We start from the raw sequence: 15,866 nt of genomic DNA on the forward strand, positions 1-15,866 counted from the left end.
GAAGGAGAGCATAATGGGATACAGGAGGCACGGAAGCAGAAAGGGGCTAGTGTAGAACAGACAGAGTGTTTAACTGGAACATGGCAGGAGAACAGGGGAGGAGTCAGTAAGAACAAACACGCCATGGTAAAACTTATTATTTTCTTTACTATCTATCTATCTAACCAGATAGATAGATAGATAGATAGATAGATAGATAGATAGATAGATAGATAGATAAGTTGGGTAGAAAGAAACAATACTGTTAAACAATATTTTATTTAACCTTTCTTATACTAAAAGAAACTAGATTCCTTAACCTTATGAAAGACATCCAGATCCTAAACAGGAATAGAGACTCTTTTTCTGAAACTGTGAGGGTAAATTTATATTGCTCCTACTTAAGCTTCCAAATCCCAAAAGAAATTACCTTCTGGTGAAACTAGGTGTCACTGCGGATCCAATGCTCCACAGGCTGCCCTGAATCATCTTTTGGTGCCTCCAACATTATCTCTGACTTTCTTTTCACACCCTTAACCACAAACGATTTTCTGATGCCTTTTTTTAGCACACATTTTTGGAATTCCACAGTCTCTGAGTCACATAAGCTCCTTATGTATTTTATTATGCACTGAGTTTTCTGACTCAAAATGGTTAGGTGTAACTGGGTCATTGCTAAGGAACAGTGAAAGACACAGCAAATGCCCATTTTCCCCTGCAAGGCTTGGTCTGCACTTACAGTGAAGTGCCCCTTACCAAAGGGACCATTCACCGCACTTTATCCGTCGTGAAAAACAGATGGTGGTGCCATGGTTATCATGGATGGCTCCCCGTGGGGGCCAGGTTTGAAATTAACAAAGAAACACTGCTCTTCCTCTGCTCTTTCTTTTTTTTTTTAGTTAAAATATAATTACATCCCTACTCCTTTCTTCCTTCTTTCTGTTTCCTCTATGTATACTTCCCAACCCAGGCCCTTTCAAAATCGTCTTTCTTTTTTTTATTCATAATTCTTATATGTATATATTCCCTCTGTAGTGAAATTCACAGTTTCACTCTAGGATATCAGAAGATAATTTCCTCTAGGACTTGTAAACTCAAACAAGAGCATTAAAAATTTAATCTCCCATTTGCAGCATGGGATTCTCTCATTCTGTATTAGTATTTAGTATTGCCACCCAATTATAGAACCCATTTTGTTTTGGGTAAGGAAGGCTAAATAAAAGCATATTCAATTATTTTTAAACTAAAATGATCCTAAGGCCACCGGGAACAGCAGAAATTCAGGGATGCAGGAAAGCACAGCCCCCAGATTGGTTCACGGAAACAGGAACTCTGCCATAGAAACAGGGTTCCACCAGAAGGCCCTTGCATGAGGAACAAAAGCTCAAGCCGTTTGCCACTGGAAAGAGCTGAGATCCAGGGACTCAGGCCAAGTACATGAGAGAGAAGGGAACCAATCACTGACAACAAGACCACTTATAATCACAGATAACAAGATGGCAATAGGAAAGCAAAACAACTTACCCAATGGAAACCAAGACAACCTGGCAACATCAGAACCCAGCTCTCCCATCACAGCAAACGGCTGAATACCAAACACTCCAGAAAAAGAAGACTCAGACCTGAAATCATATTTGAAGATGATGGAGATCTTTAAACAAGAACGGGAAGAAAAGCATAAATAAATAGAAGCTTTTAAAGAGGAAGCACAAAAAACACTCAAAAAATTCAAAGAACAAGAGGAAAACAGAACCAAAGAGATGAAGAAATTAAAGAAGGAATTTAAAATGGAAACAATAAAAAAAAAAAAAAACACTAAAAGAGACAATCCTGGGGGTAGAAAACCTAAAAAAACAATCAGAAGTCACAGATGCAAGTATCTCCAACAGATTACAAGTGATGGAAGAATCTCAGGGGCCAAAGACAACATTGAAAACATAGACAAAACAGTTAGAGAAGATGCAAAAACCAAAAATCTCTAACCCAAAATGTGCAGGAGATCCAAGAGCACCAAAATTCATAAAAGAGACCCTACTAAAGTTTAAAAATACATTGCACTCCACACAATAATAGTGGGAGACCTCAACACCCCACTCTTATCAATGGACAGATCATGGAAACTGAACTAGGACACAGTGAAACTAGCAGAGGTTATAAACCTATTGAAATTAATAGACATCTACAGAACATTTCATCCTAAAACAAAAGAGTACATCTTGTCAGCAACTCATGTCACCTTCTTGAAAATTGACCATAATTGGTCACAAAACAAGCCTCATTAGATATAAGAAGATTGAAATATTTCCATTCTTCCTATCAGATCACTATGGTCTAAGGCTGGTCTTTAATAACAACAAAGACAACAAAAAACCCATAGACATATGGAAACAAAACAATGTTCTATTAAACTATAGCAGAGTCAAAGAAGAAATAAAGATAGAAATTAAGAACTTTCTAGAATTCAATGAAAATGAAAATGCAACATACCCAAACCAATGGGATGTAGTGAAAGCAGCACTGGGAGAAAAACTCATATCACTGAGTGCTTCCAAAAAGAAACTGGAGAGAGCATACACTAGCAACTTCACAGCACGGTTGAAAGCTCTAGAACAAAAGGAAGCAGATATACATAAGAGTAGACAGCAAGAAATAATCAAACTCAGAGTAGAAAATTGACCAAAGAGAAACAAAAAGAATCATCAAAGAATCAACAAAACCAGGAGCTGGTTCTTTGAGAAAATTAACAAGATTGATAAACCCTTAGCCATACTAACTAGAGGGCAAAGAGGGAGTATCCAAATTAACAAAATCAGAGTAAAGTGGAGCCATAACAACTGAAACTGAAAAAATTCAAGAAATCATCAGATCCTACTACAAAAGCTTATACTTAACAAAGCTGGAAAATCTGGAGGAAATGGATGAATTCCTAGACAGATCCCAGATACAAAACTTAAACCAGGAACAGCAAACGAAGTAAATAATCCCATAACACCTAAAGAAATAGGATCAGTCATCAAAAGACTCCCAACCAAAAAAAGCCCAGGTTCAGATGGACTCAGTGCAGACTTCTATCAGATATTTATTGACTACCTAATCCCAATACTTTCCAAACTATTCCACAAAATAGAATCAGATGGAACACTAGCTAACTCATTTATCGAGGCCACAATAGCCCTCATTCCTAAAACACAAAAAGACCCTACAAGGAAAGAGAACTTCAGACCAATCTCACTCATGAACATTGATGCCAAATACTCAACAAAATCATTGAAAATCAAATCCAAGAACACATCAAAATGATCATTCACCATGATCAAGTAAGCTTCATCCCTGGGATGCAGGGATGGTTTAATATATGGAAATCCATAAACGTGATCCACTATATGTACAAACTCAAACAAAAAAACACACCTTCATCTCACTAGATGCTGAGAAAGCATTTGACAATATTCAACACTCCTTCCTGTTAAAAGTCTTGGAAACTACAGGAATCCAAGGTCCATACCTAAACATAATAAAAGCAATATACAGTAAACCAACAGCCAACATCAAACTTAACGGTGGGAAACTTTAAGCACTCCCATAAAAATCAGGGACCAGACAAGGCTGGCCACTATTCCACAACCTATTGAACATAGTACTGGAAGCCCTGGCTGGAGCAATTAGGCAGCGAAAGGAAATCAAAGGAATACAAATTGGAAAGGAAGAAGTAAAAACTTCACTCTTTGCAGATGACATGATAGTGTACGTAAGTGACCCCAAAAATTTCACCAGAGAACTTCTATAGCTAATAAACAAGTTTAGCAAAGTGGCTAGATGTAAAATTAAATTAAACAAATCAGTAGCCTTCCTCTACTCAAAGGACAAAATGTGGGGAAAGAAATTAGGGAAAAAATACCCTTCACAATAGTCAGAAAAAATAGGAAATACCTTGGTGTGACTCTAACTAAGCAAGTGAAGGACCTCTATGACAAGAACTTCAAATCTCTGAAGAAGAAAATCGAGGAAGATCTCAGAAAATGGAAAGATCTCCCATGCCCATGGAAGGATCAACATTGTAGAAATGGTTATCTTACCAAAAGCAATCTACAGATTCAATACAATCCACATCAAAATTCAAAACTAATTTTTCATAGAGTTAGGAAGAGCAATGGGCAATATCAACTGGTATAACAAAAGTCCTAGAATAGTAAAATTCATCCTCAACAGCAAGAAAACATCTGTGGAAATCACCTTTCCTGACCTCAAGCTATACTAGAAGGCAATCGTATTAAAAAACTGCATGGTACTGGTACAGAGATAGGTGTGTGGATCAATAGAATAAATAGAAGATTCAGAAATGAGACCCCCATATGTAGTCATTTGATTTTTGACCAAGGAGCTGTAAACATTCAATGGAAAAAGGACAGCGTCTTCAACAAATGGTGTTGGTCCAACTGGCACTCAGCATGCAAAAGAATGAAAATAGACCCTTTCTTTTCTCTGTTTACTAATCTCAAGTGCAAGTGGATCAAAGATCTTCACATTAAACCAGGAACACTGAAACTATTAGAAGAGAAAGTAGGAAAAACCTTAAAACACGTAGGCACAGGAGAAAATTTCCTAAACAAAACACCAATGACTCCTGCTCTAAGATCAAATATTGACAAATGGGACTTAATGAGATTGCAAAGTTTCTATAAGGTTAATTACACTATCAAGAAAACAAAACAGCAGCCAACAGATTGGGAAAATATCTTTACCAATCCCACATCAGATAGAGGCCTAATATTCAAGATATACAAAGAATTCAAGAAGTTAGACACCAGAAAATCAAACAACCCTATTTAAAAATGGGGTACAGAGCTAAACAAAAAGTTCTCAGTTGAGGAATATCGAATGGCTGAGAAGCATCTAAGAAAGTGCTCGACATCCTTAGTCAACAGGTAAATGCAAATCAAAACAACCTTGAGATTCCATCTCACACCAGTCTAAATGTCTAAACTCAAAAATTCAGATGACATCAGATGCTGGCAAAGATGGAGAGAAAGAGGAACACTTGGTGGGGTTGTAAACTGGTACAACCACTTTTAAAATCAGTCTGGTGTTTCCTCAGAAAATTGGACATAGTACTACCTGATGACCCAGTTATTCCACTTCTGGGCATTTACCCCAGAGACACTCCAGCATACAACAAAGACACATGGACCACAATGTTCATAGCAGCTCTATTTATAATAGCCAGAAGCTGAAAAGAACCCAGATGTCCTTCAGTAGATGGATGGATACAAAAATTGTGGTACATTTACACAATGGAGTACTACTCAGCTATCAGAAACAATGACTTTATGAAATTCTTATGAAAATGGATTCATCTAGGGAATATTATCCTGAGTGAGGTAACCTAGTCATAAAATAACAGACAAAATATGCAGTCACTGATAATTGGATACTAACACCAGAAAGCTCTGAACACCCCAGAAAAAACTCACAGACTATATGAAGTTCATGAAAAACAAAGGCCAAAATAAAAAATAAAAATAAAAAAACCATTATGCTTAATCTGTACACACCAAGAAAACTTTGACTATTTCCATGTTACATCTTGTTTTACATGTACCTTATTCTCATTATAACTAGTAAGGTTTTGATGCATGTTATCAAACCTTTAAAAAAATCAAATACTGCCAAAATGTATTCATATACTTTATGCAAAATGCTTTTAAAATCTGTACATTTATCTCTGTTTTTTAAATAAAGTTTTGCAATTCAATACAATAAATAAATAAAATGAGCCTAGAAACATGATTGCTTTCCTTGATTTTATATATTAACTTTCACTTACTATTTTAGTGCATTTCTTTTCATTTAATGACTTAAAGTTTGCTTTATATTCATCTCTTTCCCTGTGTCAGTATATATCTGCGTGTATGTATGTGGTGTGTGTGTGTGTGTGTGTGTGTGTGTGTGTGTGTGTGTTTGTGTGTATGTTGTGGATGCCAGAAGAGGATGTTGGATCTGCTGTAGTTGAAGTTCCCTGTGTTGTAAGCTGCCCCACGGCTTCTTGGCACATAACTACTGTCCTTTGCAAGAACAGCATATTTAACTGCTGAATCCTCTCCAGGCCCCAGAGATTAAAAATGTTTTATGAAGTTTTTCATCTTCTACAATTAACTCTTAATCTTGTAAAAATTTGTATTTGTAAGAGTTAATTTTGTTATTTGTAAAAAAAAACAATGTAAAACTAGTAAAATCTTTTTTCCCTGTAACAGTTAAAACTTATTATAACCTCTTTATTATTCTCCAAACTGAACAAGTAACTTTAGTTCCTTATGCTATGACTGGTAGAATTCAAAGAATTTCATAATACATTCACTCTTGGTGTCTTCATTTGAAAATGAAAATAATATTTGTGCACAGTAAGTGGCTGAGCATCACATAGAGAAACCTGGTTTGATTCCTGTTATCTCCAACAGGAAGCCTCCCTCTAGTCTACAATGCTTTATGAGAAAATGAATGGTCATGATAAAGGCTCCATATCGGTCTTTGTTGATTATGCAATTAAACAAAGATGTTAGCTTTCAGAAAGCCACAGTGCTGTGGTCACATGCTCAGGAAGCAGAAGGAGGAAGGTCAGAAACACCTCCGGTCCCATCATGAGATTCTGTCTTAAAAAGAATCTCACATGTCTGATTTCTAGATTTTATGTATGTATATAATCCTCTTGTTCTCTCTCTCTCTCTCTCTCTCTCTCTCTCTCTCTCTCTCTCTCTCTCTCTCTCTCTCTCTCTCTCTCTGTGTGTGTGTGTGTGTGTGTGTGTGTTTATAACAAAATGAAAGTAAAACTCACTAAGGGGACAAAAGAGCCACATAAGGTCAATCAGAGAGAGAAAGCAGAGGTGGTGGAAATGTGAGAAGAAATGTCATCCTCAGCAGATAGGTAGGTAGTTAGATAGATAGATAGATAGATAGATAGATAGATAGATAGATAGATAGATAGATAGATGCTAGATAGATAGATAGATAGATAGATAGACAGACAGACAGACAGATAGATAGATAGATAGATAGATGATAGATAGATAGATAGATAGATAGATAGATAGATGATAGATAGATAGATAGATAGACAGACAGACAGACAGACAGATAGATAGATAGATAGATGATAGATAGATAGATAGACAGACAGACAGACAGACAGACAGATAGATAGATAGATAGATAGATAGACAGATAGATAGATAGATAGATAGACAGATAGATAGATAGATAGATAGATAGATAGATAGATAGATAGACTTGAAAGGTTAAAATAAATAAAAAGATGACAAAAAAGAGTGAGTTCATATTAACTTGATGTATTTCCTAGGATCTGAAAATGTTTCCATGATCTCCTTGGTAGCCAATAGTGAAGGAAAATTACACTTAAAATTTTTTGCTTTGCTTGAAACTGTGTCTCCTTTAGCTCAAGCTGGCCTCCACTTTAATATGCAAGGTTGATGTGGAATATCTGATTCTCTTGCCTTTTCTTCCATGTAGGTGAGTTTTTTTGGTAACTTGACCCAGACTGGAATCATCATGGAAGAGGAATCTTTAATTACGAAAAAGATTTTATCAGATTTGTGTGTTGCAATGTTTGTAGGTCCTTTTTTTAAATTAATGATTGATATGGAAAATTCCCTGTGGGAGGTCACAACCTTGAGCATGTGATACTGGATTTTATAAAAAATGCAAGCTGAGCAAGCTGCGACAAAAAGTCAATAAACAGTGTTTCTCTGTGATCTCTTCTTCAGTATTGCCTTCAAGTTCCTGGATTGGGCTCCTATCCTGATGCCCTTCAATGATGAACTGTGTGTGAGTTGGATGAGTGCACCAAAGAAATCCTTCCTATTCTAAAGTTTCTGTGTCAGAATGCTTCTTGACAGCAGTAGAAGCCAAACTAGGACAATTACAGACAAGATTTACCACATCCAAGAATGGAGGCTTCTAAAAGGAAAAGATTCTCCTGCGTACCCTAATGTGAACAGTTTACAATGTACATGTGTGGCAAGACATCCTATGCACTGGGTATTTTTTTTATGTTGATTTAAAGAATTTTGTATTTTTGTACCAACTTGAAAAATATTTTTCGAATTGTTTTTTAAAATCATTTAAACAAGAATAATTTAAACTACCTATAGAATGACAAATTAATAGTGAAAGACAAGCTGTAAGGTAGCCAAGAAATAGTAGACTCCTCTAAAATACACATTATGATAAAAATATCATATTTATATAGTGTACTGTATTATTACCTAAGAAGAGCATTCCACATCTAAACCCCATCAATAATGGAAATTTAAATAGACATGTCTTTAATAAAGTAAAATATAAAATTCATAGATCTATGAAAATATCTATGAATTTTATATTCTGATCTATAGATTTAGATTTCTTCTTCTGGGGCATCAAAGCAGCATGACACCCCATATAACCACTTTCCTCTACAGGAGAACAAAAATTCAATTTATTCTTATTCCATAACATGCAGACCGACCAAGCTGAGTGCTGCTTGCTTGCTCCTTCTTTTGAATGCCCAGAGTTTTTCCAGACAGTAAACTCATTAAATAAAAGTTAAAATAATTCAATTTTTATAATTTTGAAATACCAGACTTTGTTATGCAAGATGTCATATTAAGAACTAAAGGCAGGGGAACAGAGCAGTTCTCTCTGTTAAGCTGCTGGAACACAGACTGCTCACATTGGCTTACAATAATAGAAACAAGAAACTGAGTTTTAAATCATCACAATACTGCTCCTGGCTTTGGAACTCGTGTCTTAGAATTACTTGCTTATGAATAACAATTAGGCTAAAATTTCTTGGTTTAAGTAACTGAGAGATACTAATGTTTCAACTGTCACAAAGTGAATGTGTAATAATTATTTCAAGGTGAGTATAAGTGAATAAAATGAAAAAGCACTGCATAAATCACAAATCACAGTGAATCTAAATTCAGAGGGCAGGGGCTCAGAGTCACCCCTAACTGAGAAGCTATTATAACTCTATGGATGATATAGGGCAGAGAATCGGTTTTCTCCAGGATTATGGTCCCTACTCACTTGCCGTAGATCCAGAGATTAGCCCTTGTGTACTAGAAGCACTAAATGGACTCAATGGGCAAAGACTAAAAGGTACATGAGATTAGGGGGCGATATGGAAAGGGGATATTCAGAAAAATTTCCTAAGAGAAAGTTGGTGGTGGATATGATGAGAATGTATTACATGTATGAAATTCTCAAGCAGTGATACATTCATTTCAAACTTAAAAGGATATGAGTAAAATACAAAATTACAATTTGTCAAAATTGTATATTTTAGATTAAAATTGAAAATGACAATAGCTATGACATACTGACCCATTCACTTCCCACATGAACTCTTATGATTTATATTGCAAAAACATATTTGGCAGTAGAAAATACTTATCCGTGACTGGTTGGAATTTAGAAGGAGTGGAGAAGAAGAAAACTAAAAGCCACTTAAAAAACTAAAGACTAGTAATATATAACAATACAGTTCATTGTGAGTTTATACTTTGTAGGACATAGAATCAGTATTCCTTAATACCTATGTGATATGATCATAGTAGTTACAAGACGGCTAATTTGGAAACACCTGGTCAATCAATTTCATACACTCAATTTTTCTCTTTTGGTTTGCTTGTTTGTTTGTTCGATATGTATCTTGAGTCCTTCCCTTGTTACCAAGAAGAAATTCAGATGGGAATAAATCAAGTTTGTGAAACAAATAATCAAATCCATAAGTAAATATAGCTTCTAATCCTTCAACAAAAACATACAATTAAACTATTCTTTGCAATGGACCTAGACCATTATAGAAAGCCACAACCACACATGGTATGCACTCACTAATAAGCAGATAGTAGCCCCAGAAAGCTCTAAATACCTAAGTAACAATTCACAGACCTTATGAAGCTTGAAAAGAAGGAAGGCCAAAATTTGGATGCCTCAGTCCTTCTTAGTAGGGAGAACAAACCCCTCACTGGAGGAAATGCAAGGTCAAATAAGAACAGGGATTGAAGAAAAGATTATTCAGAGATCACCTCAGCTGGGGAACCACCACATATGCAGTCACCAAAATACCAGCAATACTGCTGATACCAAGAAGTACTTACTTGCAGGAACCAGATAAGATGCCTCCTCAGACGCTCTGCCAGAGTCATACAGCTACAGCTGAGCATGCTTGCAGCTAACCATTGGACTGAACATGGGGACCCCAGTGAAGGTGCTAAAGAGAAGTCTGAAGGAGCTGAAAGAAGTTGCAACCTCATGGGAAGAACAACATTATCAACCAACCAAACCCATGGACTAAAACCAACCATTGAGAGACCTATTGATCAAGTTACATATGTAGCAGGATATAGTAGTGTCTGTTGTCAATGTAAGAAGAGGCCTTTGATCTAGAGAGGGCAAGTTTTCCAACTGTAGGAGAATGCCAATGCAATGGGGTGGAGAAGGTGATTAGGAGTGAGTGCACCTTTGTGAAGACAAGTGGAGGGGAAGGGAGGATGGGAGTGGGGTGGGGGAAGGGGATAACATCTCAAATGTCAATACAGAGTATCTAACTTAAAAAAAGAAAGCAACAACCAACAAAATGCAGAGAAAAATGATCCTATGGTATTAGACTAAACAGATCCACTTGCCACACATCTGAACGTAAGGTTTATCACAGATGTCACAGGGTAGAAAGTGTATAAGAACCAGAGAGACAGAATATCTGCTATGAGATTCTGTTTCTTAGAAATGTCAAGAAAGCTAAACTCATTAAGACTCAGGATCATGTCTGCCTGAACAAGTCATGTACAAAAGTCATACCAACTGACACTCAAACATGAGAGGAGAAATTTTGTGGGACCCTAACCAAAGAAAAATAACAACAGGCAATTTAGAAATGTTTGGATGAGGAATAGTGGTCATCATGTAAAAGGATTCCAAACAATATCCAATACCACATCGTTAATTCTAAAATTACGTATATATATATATATATATATATATATATATATATATATATATATATATATATATATATATATATATATATATATATATATGACAAATGTTAGGACAAAAACATCTGTGGAGAATACACAATAGCCAAAAAAACAACAAAGCAAGAGCACCATAATGACATCAATGCCCGTAATTCATAGAATTATATGAATATAATGTGCAAATTGCTTTTCCCTTCCTTGAATCACTTCCCTCTAAAGCCAACTGTCTTCAACCAACACATATGTATATAATAGAGACACTTAACTGATTTTAAAACATATGTTTTTAAAAGATATCTTTTAATTAATTATTAAGTGACCTCTATAAACAGAATTCAATCTAATAAAATCATATATAACTTAGAATTAGTAGTGAAGAGAAGCCAAGTCAAAAAGGAAAAAACATGTATTAAAACCCATGGTGGGAAAGGTAATAATTAGGCGGGGACCTAAAAATGGATGGTTGGAACAAACATTTTCTTAGGAAAGTTGCAGTTAATTAAATCTTTCTTTTTTTCTTAAAAGTCATTCTTCTTGAATAATGCAAAATAATCTGTTGTCTTATTTCAGCACGTAAAGAAGAAAAGTCCTCAACACACTGCACTGGCTATGATTTGGAGCAGTGGTTTGAAAGAGGTAAGGGAATACACTAAGTGACTGATGAGAAAACTGCTCCTTTTACCTAAGTGTGAGACAGGATGGGACATTTACCAGCACCCATGAATGGGAGGCTGAAGCAATGCCTTAAAGCTACAGAACATTTAGTAGCATCCGTTCACTTTGTGCTAGTAAGACTGCTTCAACACTACTTGACAGCCCATGGATAATAAAGATAAAAGCAGACACATGCATATTTAATGCTTTGTAAGGATTTTAAAAATAAAATAAACATAAGGCGTTTAAACACATGTAAGCTAATATTAAAAGTGAAAAAATGAATATTCAAAATCCATGTTTAATGAATGGTAGGGATTTCCCCCCTACAAATGTTGCAATTACAGAAATACATTTGAGGGGATGGACCTTGATTCATCCTTTTACAAACACACAAACACACACACACACACACACACACACACACACAGGTGTGGGAAGAGGACCTATACACACGCAAATAAAAATAAAATGTAAAGATTAATTGAAAAACAAATCGCCAACAGTCTGTACTGTCAACTTCTCTTTCTATCCAGTCTTTCCAAAGCTTTTCAAACAAGAGTTCTGACTTTGTTTGAAATATTTAGAATGATTGTTGTCATTCCGGGTGGGCAGTGATACAAGAACAATCTTACCCAAAAGAGTTTACTTCTGAGCCGATGAGAGAAGAGACGTGAGCACCTTACCCCTGCGAAAGGAGCAGTATCATTGTGACCGAGGCTGAGCAGGGTGGCCTCAGAGCCAGAGACTGATCCTCATCTTGCCTTTTTTCTTCCTAACTGAGGTGAGGTGGGAGACATTAGTTGCCAATGGACTCATTGCTTATGACTCTTGCTGTTAACCTTCATCGTACAAAATAGTGCTAATGGGGAGAGGGCATGACTAAGGTGTGTTAAGATCATGTATGAAATGCCAAGGTGAAACTCATCATTTATAAAAAGTAAATCTAATAAGAGTAGATAGAATGGAGAAAATATATGATTTCTCTGCTTGTATCTTTCTCATACAAAGCCCACTTCAAGAAACACTGACATATGAATTTTGTTTATGGTCATTGGCATGGTAACTGTTTCCAAGGAAACAACAAACCTAAGCCACCGTCTGGTGTTTTTAGAGAAAGAAGTCTGTCAGCAAGGACAAACCTTCACCACATCTTCTCTCACGCCTTCTCCATGACAGTACCTGGAGTATGGGTGCTGGCAGGTGATTACAAATCCTTTACAAACATACCCCTTAGCAGGACTGTCAGAGAGCCAGAGGAAGGAAAACACATGCAGTTACAGCTCTTTATTTCTAATGTCTCAGAAAACACAATTGTTGAACACTCCTTTGAATCTGAAAGTCTCATTAGTTCTCATTACATCTCTTGATTTAAGGTGAAAGGGTTTGCAATTCTAATGAGGAACAAGAATGGAAAAAGGCAGGCTTTACATCATCGACTAGCAGCAGATTGAAAAAATAATTATGTGAACATTTAATTACTCGGAATTCAATTGCTAAGAAAGGAATGATCGAATTTAGTTAATTTTTCCATTAATAAAGCAGTCATTGCTGGAATTAGATTAATTACTGATCAAGAGAAATATTTAAATTTTCATTATCCTGAGCTTAAGGCAGAGCTTATCCTCTATTTGGAAAAAATGAAAGGTTTCACTTTGGCCCATTTGCAGAGAGAACTCCATTCCAGCCAGTTCTGATAGGGTCTTTGTTGATGCACAGAAAATTCCTGACTTCTAAAAGATGTCAGCACTTGCACTTTTCACTGGGATCATCAAATGGCAATAACTGTTATAACCCAGGAATATGTTAGTTCATGTTTGTACACGTGATTATAAGCTACCAACAATACTTATGTAAATAACTCATAGAAAACCTATAGGATATATATATATACATATATATATATATATATATATATATATATATATATATATATATATATATATATATATAACTTAACTTGTAGTATGGAAACAAATACAGCAGGAAAAATGAAAAGCCCAAAATTATTAATAATGAAGGAAAACACCATAGAGCAAGCACACTTTTCCTGCATTAAGTACAATTAAACATTCAAAGTTAATTTGCTTACCAGTTATGCTATTCTGTTGAGTAAACTTTACTGTGGACTCAATAAAACTATCTATATCTATAAAAATATATACTGATATTATTATGTACAGTATATATTAAGCATAAAATGCATATTTGCTACATGCAGAATATTTATAATAGAATAGAATTACAACACAGTTTTACTTGTTCTCTTTATTTTGATATTCACTGTTAGGTTGGATGAGAATTTGGGACAATTAACATAATCATATGCATAATTAGCTGAGATTTATATATAAACCTTAACTATGTTAGGGCTAAAATAGAAGCTCATATAAAAGCATAAGTTTTAAGTCATTTGTTAAGATAGCAACCAAAATGTGCTCCAAACATTCATTCTGTCACCCATCCATCAAAATATAAAAATTAAAAGCTTAGTATAAATTTGGTGGACAAGTGACATCATTCCTATTAGTAGCTAAAAAAAGATAATGTGGTTTTGATGAAACAAAAGTGCATTAACAAAGCAGTGCCTCTCTCTTCAGTCACTAGACACTTATCACATTACTTAAAATGATTCTCAAAATCAAAAACATTTTCTATCTTTCACTGAAAACAAAGAATCTTTTGTTTGAATTTTTCTTCAAAATAAATGTGGCATGGGACATATAAAAATATCCACTATTTGAATCATAACAATGATGACTCAATTGTCATATGAAACATGAAATTCCAGTGTACTTTGCACTGGTATTAGTTTGGCCTTTCATTTCATGAGTTTCAGAAGTATTGATTACCCAATGGAATGCCCTTTAACCATTGATCTATTACTAACTGGCAATGACTTCACTGTACAGGGCTGATTTTGGAAGCAAGAATTTCCAGTGAAAGGTGATAAGAATGGATCAATTTGCATTCTTCTACATGCTGATTGCCAGTAGGACCAGCATCATTTGGTGAAAATGCTCTTTTTTCAACCAGATTTGTTGAAATTTGTTGTAATTGTTTTACCTCCATTGTCAAAGATCAAGTAACCATAGGTGTATGGGTTCATTTCCGGGTGTTTAATTATATTTCATTGATCTACCTGCCCCTCTCTATACCAGTAACATGCAGTTTTTTACCATATTTCCTCTGTAATACAAATTCAGGCTAAGGATCATGATTACCCTAAAGTTCTTATATTGTTGAGAATGTATTTTGCTATCTTGGGTTTTTGGTTATTCCAAATGAATTTGAAAATTGCTTTTTCCAGTTCTATGAAGAATTGAATTGGAAATTTGATGGGGATTACATTGAATCTGTACATTGCATTTGGCATAATTACTATATTAATCCTGCCAATCCATGAGTATGAAAGATCTATCCATCTTCTGAGATGTTCTTCGACTTCTTTCTTTAGAGACTCGAAGTTCTTGTCATATAGAACTTTCACTTGGTTGGTTAGAGTCACACCAAGGAATTTTCTATTCTTTGTGGCTATTGTGAAGAGTGTTGATTCTCTAATTTCTTTCTCAACCATTTTTCCTTTGAGTAGAGGAAGGCTACTAATTTGTTCGAGTTAATTTTCTATCCAGCCAAGACTTTTAACATGAAGGGGTGTTGAACTTTTTCAAATGTGTTATCAGCATCTAATGAAATGATCATGTGTTTTTTTCTTTCTTTAAGTTTGTTTATATAGTAGATTATGTTGAAGGATTTCCTTATATTGAACTATCCATGCATTCCACTTGATCATGATGGTTTATCATTTTGATGTGTTCTTGTATTCTGTTTTCGAGAATTATATTGAGTATTTTTGCATCAGTGTTCATAGGGGAGATTGTTCTGAAGTTCTATTTCTTTGTTATGTTTTTGTGTGGTTTAGGAATAAGCATAACTGTTGCTTTATAAGAAAAACTGGGTAGTGTTCCTTCTGTTTTTATTCTGTGGAATAGTTTGGAGAGTATTGGTATCAGGTCTTCTAAGAAGGACTGATAGAATTTTGCACTAAACTCATCTGGTCCTGGACTTATTTTTTATGGATGAGAGACTTTTAATGACTGCTTCTATTTATTTAGGGGCTATGGGACTGATCAGATAATTTATCTGATCCTGATTCAACTTTGATACCTGGGATCTGTCTAGAAAATTGTCCGTTTT

The sequence above is a fragment of the Micromys minutus genome (genome assembly GCF_963924665.1).
Source record: "Micromys minutus genome assembly, chromosome: 14".
Classification (NCBI taxonomy): domain Eukaryota; kingdom Metazoa; phylum Chordata; class Mammalia; order Rodentia; family Muridae; genus Micromys; species Micromys minutus.